The sequence below is a fragment of the Gossypium arboreum genome, chromosome 13, assembly GCF_025698485.1.
Source record: "Gossypium arboreum isolate Shixiya-1 chromosome 13, ASM2569848v2, whole genome shotgun sequence".
In the NCBI taxonomy this organism is placed as follows: Eukaryota; Viridiplantae; Streptophyta; class Magnoliopsida; order Malvales; family Malvaceae; genus Gossypium; species Gossypium arboreum.
The window spans coordinates 31,147,592-31,163,623 of NC_069082.1; the positions used below are offsets into that span (position 1 = coordinate 31,147,592).

The 16,032-nt window shown below is 37.8% G+C and overlaps 1 non-coding gene across 1 annotated transcript; it reads left to right on the forward strand.

Annotated features, from left to right (window-relative positions):
• Positions 1-15,724: 15,724 nt before the first annotated feature.
• On the forward strand, positions 15,725-15,830 carry LOC128287250 (small nucleolar RNA R71). The gene has a single exon (XR_008277945.1). It is a non-coding gene; the product is annotated as a small nucleolar RNA R71 (small nucleolar RNA).
• Positions 15,831-16,032: the final 202 nt, after the last annotated feature.

Here is a 16,032-nt window from a genome sequence, read left to right on the forward strand (position 1 = left end):
ATAATACCGACTATCATGAAGGAATTTTTTCCTTTGTTGGTATGTCATTTCTTAAGGAATTATTACACATGCAAGATAATTGGCAAAATCAGCAAACCAAGGTGTTTCATGAATTCAATTTACCTCAAATAAGTGCTCATCTAGGAAATTCTCGTTGACAGCCACACATGATCGAGTTCCCTCATCTTGTTCCAACCTTGACAGATGATTAGCTGTTTGATTTTCGTCACCTTTTCTATCTTGGATCTCAAGGTCAAATTCTTGGAGTAATAGCATCCAACGAATTAGCCTCAGTTTTGCATCTTTCTTCGTGAGCAAGTATTTAATGGCCCTATAGTCAGTAAATACTATGACTTTGGTACATATAAGATATGAGCAAAATTTTTCAAAAGCAAAAACTATTGCAAAGAGTTCTGATTACTATATAATTGAGTTGGGCTCCCATCAAAGTTTTACTTATGTACTAAATAGGGTGAAACATTTTGTTTCCTCTTTGACCCATCACAGCTCCAATGGCATAATAACTTGCATCATACATCAACTCAAAAGGTGAACTCCAATCAGGTGTAATGATTATTGGGGATGAGATTAACCGGTTTTTCAGATCTTCAAAAACTTCTAAACATACTTTGTTGAAATCAAACACTTTATCTTTCTCTAACAACAAACATAACGATTTAGGAATTTTTGAGAACTCTCTGATAAACTTTCGGTAAAAACCAGCATGGCCTAAGAAACTTCTGACTCCTTTCACATTCATTGGGCTGATAATCTTTCAATTACTTCCACCTTTGCTTTATCGTCTTCAATTCCTCTCTTTGAGATTTTATGCCCTAAGATAATCCCTTCCTTGACCATAAAATGACATTTTTCCCAATTAAGGAAAAGATTCGTCTCTTCGCATCTCCTCAGTACCTTAGCCAAATTACTCAAATAGATATCATAAGTGTTACCATAAATAGAAAAATCATCCATGAAAACCTCAACAAAATTTTCAACCATATCAGTGAATATTGCTATCATGCATCGTTAAAAAGTTGCAAGTGCATTGCATAAACCAAAAGGCATTCACCTAAAAGCAAACGTACCGTATGGACAAGTAAAGGTTATTTTATATTGGTCTTCTGAGGCTACAACTATTTGGTTATATCCTAAATAGTCATCTAAAAAACAATAGAATTCATTACCTGCCAGTCGATCTAACATCAGAGCCATAAAAGGAAATGGAAAATGGTCTTTTCGAGTGGGTTTGTTCAATTTTCTGTAATTAATATAGATTCTCCAATCAGTAACAATTCTCATTAGAATTAACTCGTTACGCTTATTTTCGACCATCGTGATTCCACCTTTCTTCGGCACACACTGTACCTATAACACCCCTTACCCAAGTCTGAGGCTGGGATTGGGCACGAGGCATTACCATACTTAATCACATGCATACAATTGATTCCGAGTCACCAAGACTTGATCAACTTCAAAGCTTTTTTGAACTTTGCTTAAACTCCTTAAATATGGGCCTACGAGCCTCAAACTTTCACTGGAATCCATTTGGAACTAGCTCGAGTCCTTAAACTGACTAAATAAAAATAACTCCTGAAACAAGGCACATGCCCGTGTGGAAGGGTAACACGCCCGTGTGGTCATTATGACATGGCCGAGCTAATGGCCCGTGTGACACACACGGCCTAAACATCTAAGGACACGCCCATGTCCCATGCCCGTGTGAATTAAATTCTAAATTCAAACCTACAGGGGTTTTAACTCGGCCTGACACACACTTGTGTCTGTTGCCCATTTTTCGTGTCCCTCACACGGCCATGACATGCTTGTGTCTAAAAGCCTTGACATTCTGTTTATGACATCAGTGATCGTGATTTTGTGTGATAAGTTTTCAATGTTTATAATGAATCATTCTTGAAACTAACTATTATCACAATGTAGGCAAGTATACCTATCGAACAGAAGTATTGTTTTAGCAAGACCGGGTTGTCGAACCCAGAGGAACTAAAAGTACTAGTAATGATTGCCTTTTTATTATCTAGCTTAAGAATAATGGGGATTGTTTTAACTAACTAATTAACTAAACTAAGAATTCACAGGAAATAGAATTCGGGAATTACTTTTGGAAAAACGACTGAATTAAGACAATACCTAAGGAAAAATCCACCTAGACTTCACTTGTTATTTGAGTCTGAATCGGACGATTTATTCATTTGACTTGATCCCTAGAAATCCCTAAGTTATATTATTATCTCTCTCGAGACTAACAACATCTAACCCTAGGTTGAATAATTGAAATCTCTTTCTAATTAACTTCCTAGGGTTGCATTAACTCGATCTATGGATCCCCTTATTAGGTTTCACCCTAATCCGGCAAAATCTTGTCACCATATCTCTAGGCAAGCAATCAACTCCACTCAATTATGAAAATTGTACTCTTAGACAAGGTCTATACCTCCTCTGAATAAGAGCTTAAATTGAATCAATATCCTGGAATATCAAAACAAGAAATAAGAACACATAATTAAGAGCAAGTCAAATATTTATCATACAATTCAGAAAATAATAACAAGATTCATCTTAGGTTTCATTCCCCTTAGGTATTTAGGGGATTTAGTTCATAACTAAAAAGGAAAACATCTTAGAAGAATAATGAATACAAAACATAAAGAAAACCCAAAACTCCTAAAGGGAAATTGAGGGGAGATCTTCAGTCTTGATGATGAATCCGGCTTCTGAGATGGATCAATCGGCTTCCTTCGAGTAATTCCTTCCTTCCTCCCTGTACCTCTCCCTTTTCCTCCTCCTTTAGGGTGTATTTATAGGCTTTGGAATGCCTAAGAACCCTCAAAATTAGCCTTTTTCGAATTGGACTCAACTTGGGCTCAGTAGGGACACGCCCGTGTGCGATTACTTTAGACCGTGCTCGAGCTTGTTAGAATGGAACGGGCGTGTGGTCCACCCATGTGAGTCGTGCTTCGATTCTGCCAAATTGACATGGCTATGTAGTCTGCCCGTGTGAGGAGGTCCAAGCCGTGTTGATTTCGTATGTTGGCCCATTTTCTCCGTTTTTTGCTCGTTTCTTGTTCCTTTCACTCTCCTATGCTCACCTAAGTATAAAACATGAAATTAAGGCATTAGGAGCGTTGGAATTCACCAATTTTAAGGAAAAACCATCCATAAAATATGCTAAGCATGGGATAGAAATATGTATAAATTAGGGTTTATCAAATACCCCCACACTTAAGCATTTGCTTGTCCTCAAGCAAAATCCTTAACTCATAATCAAGATAAATTCTTCTCAACTTATAATTTCTATCGATAATATCTCAAAATAATCCATAGGTAATCATACATTGAAAATTCAACTGAAAGAACATTAAAGTTTCAAACATTCCAAGTTGAGTATTTTATCATGAAAACATAGATGTCTCCCCTCGTCTAAGTAATTACCTTTGATTCAAAATGTCACAGAGTTTCACACCCTCACTAAAGATTCACTCAAATCACTCGAGGTGTTTAAGGACAATAAATGAAGCACTCAATAGTCAATAATGAAAAGTTATTATCATAGGCTTGTATGAAAATCAAATCTCCACCACTATAAATTGAGATGAAACATCAATCAAAAGGTTTTTAGAGGGTTCTAACGTGGCTTTGGTTAGAGGGTGTGGTCACAAACTAAAAGAAAGGGTTAGAATCGAGATTGAATTTAAAAATTGCTTAACTAGAAAAATGACTAGTCATCAATTGCGTACAACAGAGCTTTTTCTCAGAATATGGATTTTAACTTCTTTAGCTCAGAAGATCACTACTACTAATATGTATACATGTATTTTTTTTAAGAACAAGTCAAATTACAAAATAGAATAAAACATAGCTAAGCAATTATTCCAACTCAAATCTCGATAAAAATAGGGATCAAATTAATTTAAAGGATTACAGCAATAATGAGTTATGGGTTAATATCGAGGGTAAATCAATGAATGGGTTGTTAGGCTCAAGGGGGTTCACTAAGGGTTAATTGTGAAGGTAGACTTTTATGGAGTGAGTGGGTTAAACCTAAGTGTCTTTATCATTTTGACATATCAAATCAAATGGTGTGGTCTTGACATGCATAATCAAGCAAGTTCTAGAATAACAATTCAATACTGATGCACTCATAATGAAAGTGAGCATGAAAGAAATAATAGATGCTCTAAAGGCTCAAGATCTCACAAAAATTATGGTTTTTTGATGTTTTAAACTTGTGAATTCCAATTCAAGATAATACCTAAACTTGGGGAAACAACTTAAAATTTTAAATTCTTAAAAATCAACTTATCATGCTTAATTCTCTAATATCTTAAGTTTAAACAATCAATGCATAAATGGCTATGTTTTAATTCAAGATATATCAATAAAAGTCATAAATCAATCAAAATTTATCCTAAACATGATATGAGAGCTTTTCAAGAGAACAAGGCAATCATTCAGGGATTTTTCTGATATGAAAATGAATACCCCCCACACTTAAGATGTACATTGCCCTCAATGTACAAAGATAGATATATAGAAAAGAATATAAAATAAGATAGGGAGAGAAGTGAAACTTCCTGAGTGATGAATGAATTTCCTTGAACTGGAGTTTTGGAGGATAATCGGCGTGAGGGTGGAGGAGAATACTCAGGCAGTGGTAGAGGTTCATTAGTCCATAAGTCCTGCGCTAAAAGAATATTAAATCTAAAGTTGGTTATGGTTGTGGTCGAGCATGTGACAGCCCAAAATTGACCCTAGTCGGAATGTGGTTTCGGGACCACAAAACCGAGGCATAAAAAATAATTAAAAATTTAATTTGATGCCTATGATATGTGTTAAATTGTGTATGACATTTTGATGTTTCAATTTAGAAATTATAAATGTGAATTTCACTAGAAAGGACCTAGTAGTAAACTTTGAAAGTATGATGGGAAATGTGTGATGACTAGTTGAGCATGCATGAAAAAATAAGGATTTGCATGTCAAATTTCCCCAAGGATGGTATAGTGGCGGCCATGACAAGGGAATATGGGCAAGGAAGACATGTTATGACATGTTTTGTTAATGCATGATGTGATAAATGATAAAAAATTAAGCATGTAGGAAGAGAAACAAAAAATCAAAATTTGCTCATCCTTCCCCCCTTTTGCCGTGAGTGAAAGAGAAGCAAAGAAAAAATTTTGTTCACCTATTTTCTCTTCTTTGGCCGAAAATACTAAGGAAGAAGGAAGGATTTTTGCTTCATTTTCTTTCTTTAGAAGAGATCTAGAAGGAAATTTGGCTAAACTTGCAACAAGAGTAAGGTATGTATGAGGTTGTGTTGGGAGTTTCATGCATGTTTTGGTTGCTAATTTGATGTGCATGTTAGCCATGGCTCAAATCTTTGTTATGCCATGGAAATGGCATTTGGCCAAAGTTGTTATGGTGATAAAGCCATTGCATGCTAAGTGTGAAGCTTGATGATGATGCATGCAATGATGGATTGTCTACTCATGAGTAAGATTTTGAGCTTTCTTTTTGTTTTATCATGATTGAAGTTGAAAAGGAGCATGATTGTCATATTCGCCATGATGCATTCTTGAGCATGATTCATGCTTCTTGCATGTTAGTTAAAATTTGTGTTTTGGATGGCTATGGACACCTTGAAATTGCCATGCTCATATATGCATATATATGATTGCACATTATGTTTTGGTTATGAACTAAGTGATGAATAAATTGGTTTAAAGAAGAAGATGTGGAAGAATGCTTGTGAAATTGCAAGCACAATTTGCCTAGCACACATATAAGTGCTTGATGCTATATTATAAGTTTTGGGCCACAATGTGCAAAGCATTAATTAGTAAATTGCATGCTGTTTTTGTGAGGTATTAAGTGCAAAATTGACCTCAACATGTACATGAATATTCGGCCTTGGGTAGCCTATTGAAGGCCTTAGCATTTCCTTGATGCTCGAATAAATTGTATTGAATTGCTTGATGTAGTATAAAATGTGCATGACCGTTGTGTATTCAAGCTAAAGGGTGGCCATATGACCATTTAAACTCCTTGTCATATTCGGCCATAAGCTAGCACAATGAGGTTTTAATAAATTGAATTTGTTTGAATTAGCTCAAGAGCTTAGAGGGCCACAATTGGACAAGGGGAAGGAGAAAGTGATCGAATAGCCGAAAAAGCCGTTCGACAACATCCGAGGTAAGTCCTCAAGAAGTGACCCTACTTGAATTATGTGAAATAAAGTATGGATGTGTATTGATTATTGATTATGTATGCATGAGTATTTGAATTCTACCGGGCTAAGTCCCGAAGGCGAATATGCTTGTGACTATAATTGCGTTTGAGCCTTAGTAACGAAAATGAATTATGTATGTCCAATGATAATTGATGTATGTGTTCATGGAAATTGAATGATATCCGGCTAAATCAAGACAATTATGCTGAAATTATATCCGGTTAAGACCAAGGCAATTGTGCTAGTGGCTACATCCGGCTAAGACCGAAGGCATTCGTGCGAGACATTCTATCCGGGCTAAGACCAAGGCATTTGTGCACATGGTTATATCCGGTTATGTTCAAGAATCTTGGGCTGGAGGTGAGTGTTGGTTGCTGTAATGAATTTATTAGTACACTCGAAAAGCCCAAAGGATAAGGTACGTTATATGTGCATTGGAAAGTCGACATGTTTGAGCAACGTTCGCTCAACCGACTAATGAATTTCAGTTATTGAATTGATTGATACTTTGTGAAATTATATAATGATGAAGTGTGAAGTAAGAATGTGTATTAATGAAATGATGCACTTGGCTATGTGAATGTATTGCTGTAATTAGAGTTGATTATATTCCTTGAGACTTACTAAGCATAAAAGTGCTTACCCCGTTGCTTTGGCTCTCGGTTTTCTAGATTTCGCTCAAGCAATCGGATTTGGGATCGTTGAAGTCGAAGTCATCCACACTATCAAGCCTCCATTTTGGTATAAATTTTGGTTGAACTTGAGATGGCATGTATAGGACTACCCCTTGTTTGTTAAATATGTTGTGATGTAAGTATATACGGCCATGCGAAAATGGCTCAAAAAGGAAACATGAACTTAGAATAATTATGGTTTGTATGTATATATTTGGTGTCATGATGTGGCTATGGCTTGAAATGGGAATGTTGGTCATATGATCAGCCATTGGCATGGTTAAAATGATCATATATGAACCTATGTATGGCAAGACTAGTTGGTTCATGGAGACTACCAAATAGGTAAGACCTGCCTTAAAAACAGATGCTGCCAGCTGCAGTGACGTGAATGTGAAAAATCACCAAAATTCGTAGGAATGGAATTAAATAGTGAATAAGCTATGTAAATGAACCTTGATGAGTCTATTTTCATATGGAAGAAACGAAATGGTCATAGGAGTTACATGTTAAGAGATATTAAAGCTATTGTGCGACAGGGCCAGAATGGTTTCTGGGTTCCCTGTCGCAACTTTAAAAATTTACTATAAATTATCCAAAAAGAATTAGGAGACATACCTTATATTTACAGATTCCATTTTGAGTCTAGTTTCATTAGAAACAAACGATACCAGCATTAAAGCCCTGTACAGAGAGATATTCAAGTTATACCGCGCGAAGGTCAGAGCAGTCGATCCCTGTAACATGGGTGACTTTAACTAATAAACTGTACCAATTGGCCCAACCAAAAATTCTAGAAATAAATCCATGGATGGATATATGAGTCTAAATTCAGGGAAAATTTACGAAACCAGTTTCCGAGTTTTGAAACTCGAGATATGATTTTTAAGGCGACAGTGACGCAGTTTTCCAGCCTGACTGAAAATGTCAAATGGATGGGCAAAACAAGTGAACTTGGCTTGTTAACCCCTCGTGTCCGACACCGGCGATGGTCTCGGGTTCGGGGTGTTACAGAGCAGGACATGGCAGTCGTGGAGAACCTTTCCTAGTGGAGTTTCAAGTCTGTGAGTAATAGTGAGCTTTGAAGCTCTTTATAACTATGATAGAATCAGGAGCTCTTTTAGAAAATATATAAGGAAGAATAATTACTTGATAGGAAATATCTGAAATTCAAAATTATTAAATAAAAATTAAAAAACCTAATAAAAATAAGCTTAAAGAAAAATAAAATGTAGTCCTAAAGTAGAATAAAAGTAAAAACATAAAATAATAAACAAAAGTTTTTAATCATCTTCATCGCTAGATGGTTCGCGAGGTGGGGGTGGCGATGAGATGTAGAAGTGCTGACAGATCTGCTGTAGAGAACATCAATGTTGTTAAATCATTGAAAACACTGCTGCTCGAATCGAGTGAGATGCTTAGAAATGTCAGCATATGAAGCCGCCGCATGAACTGGACGAGAGGGTGGTGGTGGCTAAGGCGGTGGGTCCTCGTGCTGTGGGGGGACATCATCAGTAATGTCCTCAGGGGCCTCTTCCTCAGTAGATTGGGCAAGACGATATTGAGGAGGGTAGGTTCCTCAGGGCTTTTCGATCATCCTCATGCTTAGCATGCTCGAGATGCCTTGGGAAGGCATCTGGCCAATGAGGATCAAGGATGATTCTTGGGCCGCTGTGTTGAGGATCCCGAAGTGTCGAGCCAACTGAGTAACATAGGGGCCAATTGAGATGACCCCCTTCCTATGTCGCTCCGTCTGGTGCTGAATGGCGAAGGCAATTAAATAAGCAAGGTCTATGACGTGCCCATGCGACATACACCACAGAAAGTAGGTGTCGTGAGTGTTGACGATGCCAGTTCTCTCTCGCCTTCCTGTTATCGTGTGAGCCAAAATGGCGTATAAGTACCTCAGAGATGGAGGGAGAGCAGATGCCTTAGAGCGGCTAGGATTGTAAGTGGCCGAACCTGGTACTAGTGCGTCCCAGCACCGTGAAGGAGAACGATGGATGTGGCAGTTGAGAGCATGTAGGTCATTTTCCTCCTTGAACTCCTCCGTATATAAGCCCAGTGCAGTAACGAATTCTGGGACGCTTAGCTGGAGGACTAATCTGCCTAGGCAAAATTGGACTGTGCTGGGATCATCATAGTTTGTCATTACGGTCTGAAGATGAAACGTTGACCATAGTTCCATCGTGAGCTCGAGATATGTTGGCTTGATGATCCCAAAGAAACGCTCTCAAGGGTCGGTGGTTAGGAGGGCTCGAATGGCATCAGCCAACTGAACTTGTTCTACTGCAGCCCAGTTGATGCAGCGGTCCACAATTAAAGGTCAGGCTTGAAGTATTTGGAAAAGTTCTTCTTGGGGCCCGATGGGGAATTGCAGGAAAAGGAGGGGAATTGCAGCAGGGACGGTGGCCTTTTTACCATGTGAAGATGACATTGTATAACTGCAATATAAAAAAGAATAATAGTAGGTAGACGAATTTGAAAAGGAAAAGGCCATAAATTTAAACTAACAATTTCAGCCAAAACTACTAATACTAACCAAACTCAACCAAAATAATCAATTTGATAGCATAATTTCGTGACATTAGCATGGTAATATCATGAAAATTAGCGTAGTAATGGCATGGGTATGACAATAGAATGAGGCTTTCCTAATAACTTGATTCGATCATGAAATGTCTGATAAATAACCTAAGAATGCAAATTAAATAATAATAATGAGCAAAATGAAAATAGTATGACAAAAATGAAGATTATTTTGATAATAAGCATTATAAATAAGTAAAATAGAAATGAAAAGAGTAAACAAATGCTAAGGGAGAGAGATTGGGCGTCAAAAATAGAGTGGGAAGCGGCGCACGGGCGTGGTTGGGAGGCCGTGTGGACTTGCAGCTGCTAGGGTTAGGGATTTTGAGTGAAGAAGACAATGAATAGTGCAAGGTATTTATAGTTTTTGGGACACACGGCCAAGGAACACGCCCGTGTTCCCCAAATTTTGCCCGTCTGATTCGCGAATTTTAAATTTGGGCGTGTCTAACAATTTCCCCACGCCTTGGGCATGTTAGTGCGCACGGCCTTGTCGCACGGCCGTGTCTATTTTTGTTCGCTTCTCCCATGCCCGTGTATTAAGGGTCACGCCCGTGTTGTTTTGGCAGGTTTGCCCACGGTTGCTTGGCACGGGTGTGTCGCAAGCCTGTGTTAATTTGATAGATTCGACCACGGTTTCAAGGCACAGATGTGTCGCATGCTCGTGTTGTTTTGTCAGGTTCACCCACGGCCATGTCACACGGCCATGGTGATTGTGACATCCCTAAATTGACCCTAGCCGGAAAGTGGTTTCGGGACCACTAAACCGAGTCATAAGAATAATTAACCATCATAATTGATGCTCATTATATGTATACATGCATGTGTGAAAAATTTCATGTTTGGATTTTGTTAATTGTAAGTGAATTTTTATCAAATAGGACTTATGTGAGAAAATTTAGAAATGTGCTAGGCAAATGTAAGGTGGCCTATTAATACATGTGGGAAGGTGTTGTCCTTGCATGTCAAATTAGCCAAAATGAAGCAAGATGGCCGGCCATGCTATGGGTGGAAACATGTCTCCAACATGTTAGACTAGTGATGCATGTAGGAAACAATAAAATAAGAAAGTTAGCATTAAAGAAATGGAAAAAAGGAAAATGATGATAACAAAAAAAAAAGAGTGTGGATGCTTTCCCCCCTTGCCGTACATGAGAGAAACAAAAGCAAAGAAAGAAAGAAAAAAAAAAGTTTTGTTGCTCATCCTTGGTGTCTTGGCCGAATAGAAGAGGGGAAATTGATAAAAGGAAGAAAGGAGAAATTTGGTTATGTTTTGTTCTTCTTGTCATGAACTAAAGGAAGAGAAAAAGGGGGGAGAAGAAGCTAGGTATTCGGTCTTCTACTTGTTTGATTGAGGTAAGTTTTAAGTAAATTCTTTGAGATTTCATAAAAATTTAGTTGATGGATAGGTCTTTGATTGAGCCCATGTGTGTATTTAGATCCTTGTGGTGATTTGGCCATTCGACTAAGGTAGGAAACTTAGAAGATGATTTCTATTCCTTGTGTTTTGTGAGTAGGGAGCTTAGATTAAAGTTGAATAAGGGAATATGAGTATTGAGGATTTTGGTAATATGGAAATTGGCTATGAGAGTGTGCATGTGGTCACTTGCGAATGTGGGTGTTAAGGTTAGTAGGTTGGCCTAATTCTTGCATTAGAAACTCGTGAACTTGATTTAAATACTTTAAATTTATGGTAGTTAAATGGAATTGAAAGGATCTATTCGACCATAGTAGCTATTGAGGGTTTAAGTTTGTGATTCGTGTTAAATTTGATGATAGGAAGAAAAATTGGCTTGTGTATGTGTAGTTGCGAATGTGAATTTGGGTAACCTTTCTTGTAACATTAGCATTTTAAAAGTGGCTAATAGGATTTTTAATGAAAATTATGCCAAGGCCGAATGTATCATGAAATGAATAAAATGCTACATTGTGCTTATATGTATATTCGCCAAGGAAGCATGATATGAAGCTTGATAAGCTTGAAAGACGAATGACCGAATTAGCTATAGGTCATGTAAGGATTAATTTTATGCATACGTGAGTGTGTGGCATTAGTAGTTAATGGTATTCGCATTATTTTAACTAAGAATTTAAAATGAATGTTTGAAAGTTAAATAGGTCACCCAAGTGACCGAATGTGTTAAAAGCAAAATATGGTTGCCGTATGTGTGTGTTTGATTGAGAAGTAAATTTGTTTGATTTAGCTCAAGAACTCAAAGGATCAAAGTTGGACAAGGGAAAGACAAAGTAATTGAATAGCCGTTGAAGACGTGCGATAACATCCGAGGTAAGTCATAAAGCATATATTTGGCATTGATTTAAATGATCATAATATATATGCAATTGTGTTTAATGAATTGATGTGTAAGTGGAAATGTATGTGTATGGAATGATGCCATCGTTGAATGTATAAAGGTAGTAAAATGCATAAAGTATTGGTCTTGGCACTAAGTGTGCGGGTATAAATGGACGCGGTGACAAGATTGGCACTAAGTGTGCGGGTATAAATGGACGCGGTGACAAGATTGGCACTAAGTGTGCGGGTTTAAAATTTGTACAGCACTAAGTGTGCGAATTTGATTATATAGCACTATGTGTGCGAGCTGATTATATAGCACTAAGTGTGCGGACTTATTATATGCTTTTGCATCACTATTGGCACTGAGTGTGCGATATTATCGAGTTGATCACGGACAGCGGATCGGGTAAGTACCTCGAGCTCATGACGAATAGAGAATACGTTCATGCTTGGGGTTGAATTCGGTAAGCCTTAAATCTATGTGATGATTGAAATTGTATGGTCGTGCTGGAAATTGAGTTAATGTGTAAAAATGCTTCGATTATCTTGTTGTGTAGAATATGAAATGTGGATGTATGAATTGGTACGAGATTGGACCGAAAGGTTCGAGGTATTATGGTATAGATTCGATATGGACGAGTACCTAGTTTCATTTGTTGTACATGTAGTAGTAATTTTATCAGTGGATTGACGAATGCTTATGACTTACTGAGTTGTAAACTCACTCGGTGTTTTCTTGTCACCCATTTTAGGTCTCGGGACTCGATCTTGTTGCGTGCTCGGAACCGTCGTTGAAGTCATCACACCGCTGAAATTTTGTGGTATTGTCTTTTGTTGTTGAAGAACATTTGGCATGTATAGGCTATTATATTTTGTCGAATTGTGGGTTGTAAACTTTAAGCCATGTGAAAATGGCCTATGTGGTCGTCGAGTGGGATGCTAGAACCTATAGCCACGAGTCTTAGAAACTCAAATTTTGTTAAGATGGCCATAAATTGTGTCATGTATGATGGGTGATTAAGGCCAAGGAAAATTCATGAAATTGGCATAGTCTACTGCAGTAACTGTTGCGGACAGCAGCAGTGAGATGAGATTGAAAAATCACTAAAAATAGTAGAAGTAGAATTAAATAGTGAGTAAATTATGGAACTGATCCTTGATGAATCTATTTTATATGGACGAAACGAAACGACCATATGAGCAGTATACTGGGAAATATTAAAGTTCTCGTGAGACAGGGCCAGAACGATTTCTGGGTCCCCTGTCGCGACTTTGAAAATTTACCATAAATTATCCAGAAAGAATTAGGAGTCATGCCTTATATTTACAGATTCCATTTTGAGTCTAGTTTCATTAGAAACAAACGGCACCAGTATTAAAGCCCTGTACAGAAAGATATTCAAGTTGTAACGCGCGAAGGTCAGAGCAGTCGATCCCTGTAACATGGGTGACTTTAACTAATAAACTGTACCAATTGGCCCAACCAAAAATTCTAAAAATAAATCCATGGATGGGTATATGAGTCTAAATTCAGGGAAAATTTACGAAACCAGTTTCCGAGTTTTGGAACTCGAGATATGATTTTTAAGGCGACGGTGACGTAGTTTTCCAGCCTGTCCAGAAATGCCAAATTGGTCGGTACTTTAAGAGGATTTGTCTCGTACACCCCTCGTGTCCGACACCGGCGTCGGTCACGAGTTAGGGGTGTTACAGTGATTTATAGTAGCCCGTGTTTGGGGAAAATCTTTGCCTTGTTTCCACACAGTCCTAAGCACACTCGTGTGCTTGGGCGTGCCTGTGTGGAAAACCTGTATTCAAGATCTTCGTTAGTAAGTTAGGTGTTAAATACTAAAATTTAAAGAAATTAATATTGTTAGTGCTCAAGTTGCCTCCTGAGAAGCGGTTATTTATAGTCTAAGCTCGACTTACCTCTCCATTGAATGGTCATGGTGTTTCGAGTAGTTTATACTCCTCATTCCTGCTATCTATATTATCAAAATAAGGTTTTAGACGGGTGTTGTTTACCTTAAAAGTGCCAAACTTGGGATGACTTACCTCGACTGCACCGAATGGAAAAATGCTAAGTACCGTAAGAGGGATTTCTTCATTCGGTTTGGTAGTGACAATGTGAGGATATGTGGTATCTAATTAAACTTTATCTCTAACCTTAAGTTGATTTGGAATGGTATTGAGCTCATCCTGGCGTAGTTTTGGTTTATCGTGTGTTCTCAGTTTATGTGTCTGCCATTCATCTAGCTCCTCGATTTGTAGCCTTCTTTCTTCATGAATAGGTCCTCGACTATTGCTTGAAAATGGCTCATGTACTTTCTTCAGGCTCATTTCCTGCAAAGTAGGTTGCACCATATTGTCAGTTTTAGTAGAATGGTTTAGACAATCACCTTCAATTTTCAATATGTTGTTGGAATTGCGAGCTTGAAGGGTGATTGTTTTGTCTCCCATACGAAGTGTGAGCTCACCTGTGCCAACATCGATAATCGTTTTAGCAGTTGCTAAAAAGGGCCTTCCTAAAATCAAAGGAGTGTTGCTATCGTCCTCTATGTCTAGAACAACGAAGTCAACGGGAAATATAAATTTATCGATTTTAACTAGCACATCTTCAATAATACCCCTAGGAAATCTTATAGTTTTATCTGCTAATTGAACGCTCATCCTAGTCTGTTTGAGTTTCCCAAGACCTAATTGTTTAAACATTTTGTAAGGCATGACATTAATACTAGCCCCTAAATTAGCTAATGCATTATTAACATCTAAACTACCAATTAAGCAAAGAATTGTAAAACTCCCAGGATCTTTCAATTTGTTGGGTAGTTTATTCTATAGAATAGCTGAGCAAACTGCGTTTAGCTCCACATGCGACCTCTCGTCCAACTTTTGGTTATTTGCTAAAAGCTCCTTTAAAAATTTCATTGCGTTTGGCATCTGCGATAGAGCTTCAATAAACGGTAAGTTAATATGCAATTTTTTAAGAGTTTAAGGAATTTACCAAATTGTTCATCTAAGCGGTCTTTCCTTGTCGCATTAGGATATGGCACATGAGGCTTGTATTCTGTACTTACCAGTTTTTGCTCAATGTGGTCGACCTCACCTTTACCTTTGCTTATCTCAGTTTCTTGCCTTGGTTCTGGTACAGGTGTGACTAACCCTTCTTCATCTTGAATAGTAATCGCATTGAATTGCTCCCTTAGGTTAGATTCTGTGTTGCTTGGCAAGCTGCCTTGTGGTCATTCAGCAATCAACTTGGCAAGCTATCCAATTTGAGTTTCGAGTTCTTGGATTGATGCTTGTTGATTCTTAAGTGCTGTCTCGGTATTCTAAAAATGAGTTTCTGACACTGATGTAAACTTTGAGAGTATCTCTTCAAGGTTTGGCTTCTTTTCCTGTTGGTAGGCTGGTTGGTAGCCTGGAGGTGGTCTCTGATTTCCTTGGCCTCCCCATGAGAAATTTGGGTGGGTCCTCCAACCTGCATTGTAAGTGTTACTATATGGATTGTTTTGAGATCAAGGATTATTACCCATGTAATTTAACTACTCGTTATCCATGTTGTGGCCATAATGTTGGTATTCTGAATTACTTGATCCACCTCCACTTGCTTCGCACTGCATTACTGGGTGAACCAGTGAAGAACTAAGAAAACCATCAATTTTCTTATTCAAGAGTTCTACCTAATTAGAGAGCATGGTGATCGAATCGACATTATAAACACCGGCTATTTTCGTTGGTTTTGTCCTCATGACTTGCCACTGATAGTTATTCAATGACATCTCCTTTATAAACTCATAAGCATCTTCAGGTGTTTTATTATTGATGGTTCCACCAGCAGTTGTGTCAACCATTTGTTGAGTTGAAGGATTTAGGCCATTATGAAAGGTTTGAACCTGTAGCCAGAGTGGTAACCCATGGTGAGGGCATCTTCGCAAAAGGTATTTGTATCTCTCCCATGCATTGTGGAGTGTTTCTAAATCCATTTGCACAAAAGAAGAGATATCATTATGTAATTTAGATGTTTTAGTCAACGGAAAATATTTAAGTAAAAACTTTTCGGTCATTTGTTCCCACGTAGTAATTGATCCTCGTGGTAACGAGTTCAACCACTATTTAGCTTTATTCCTTAATGAAAAGGGAAACAACCGAAGACGTATGGCATCATCAGAAATGCCATTGATTTTAAATGTATCGCATAGTTCCAAAAAGTTTGCCAA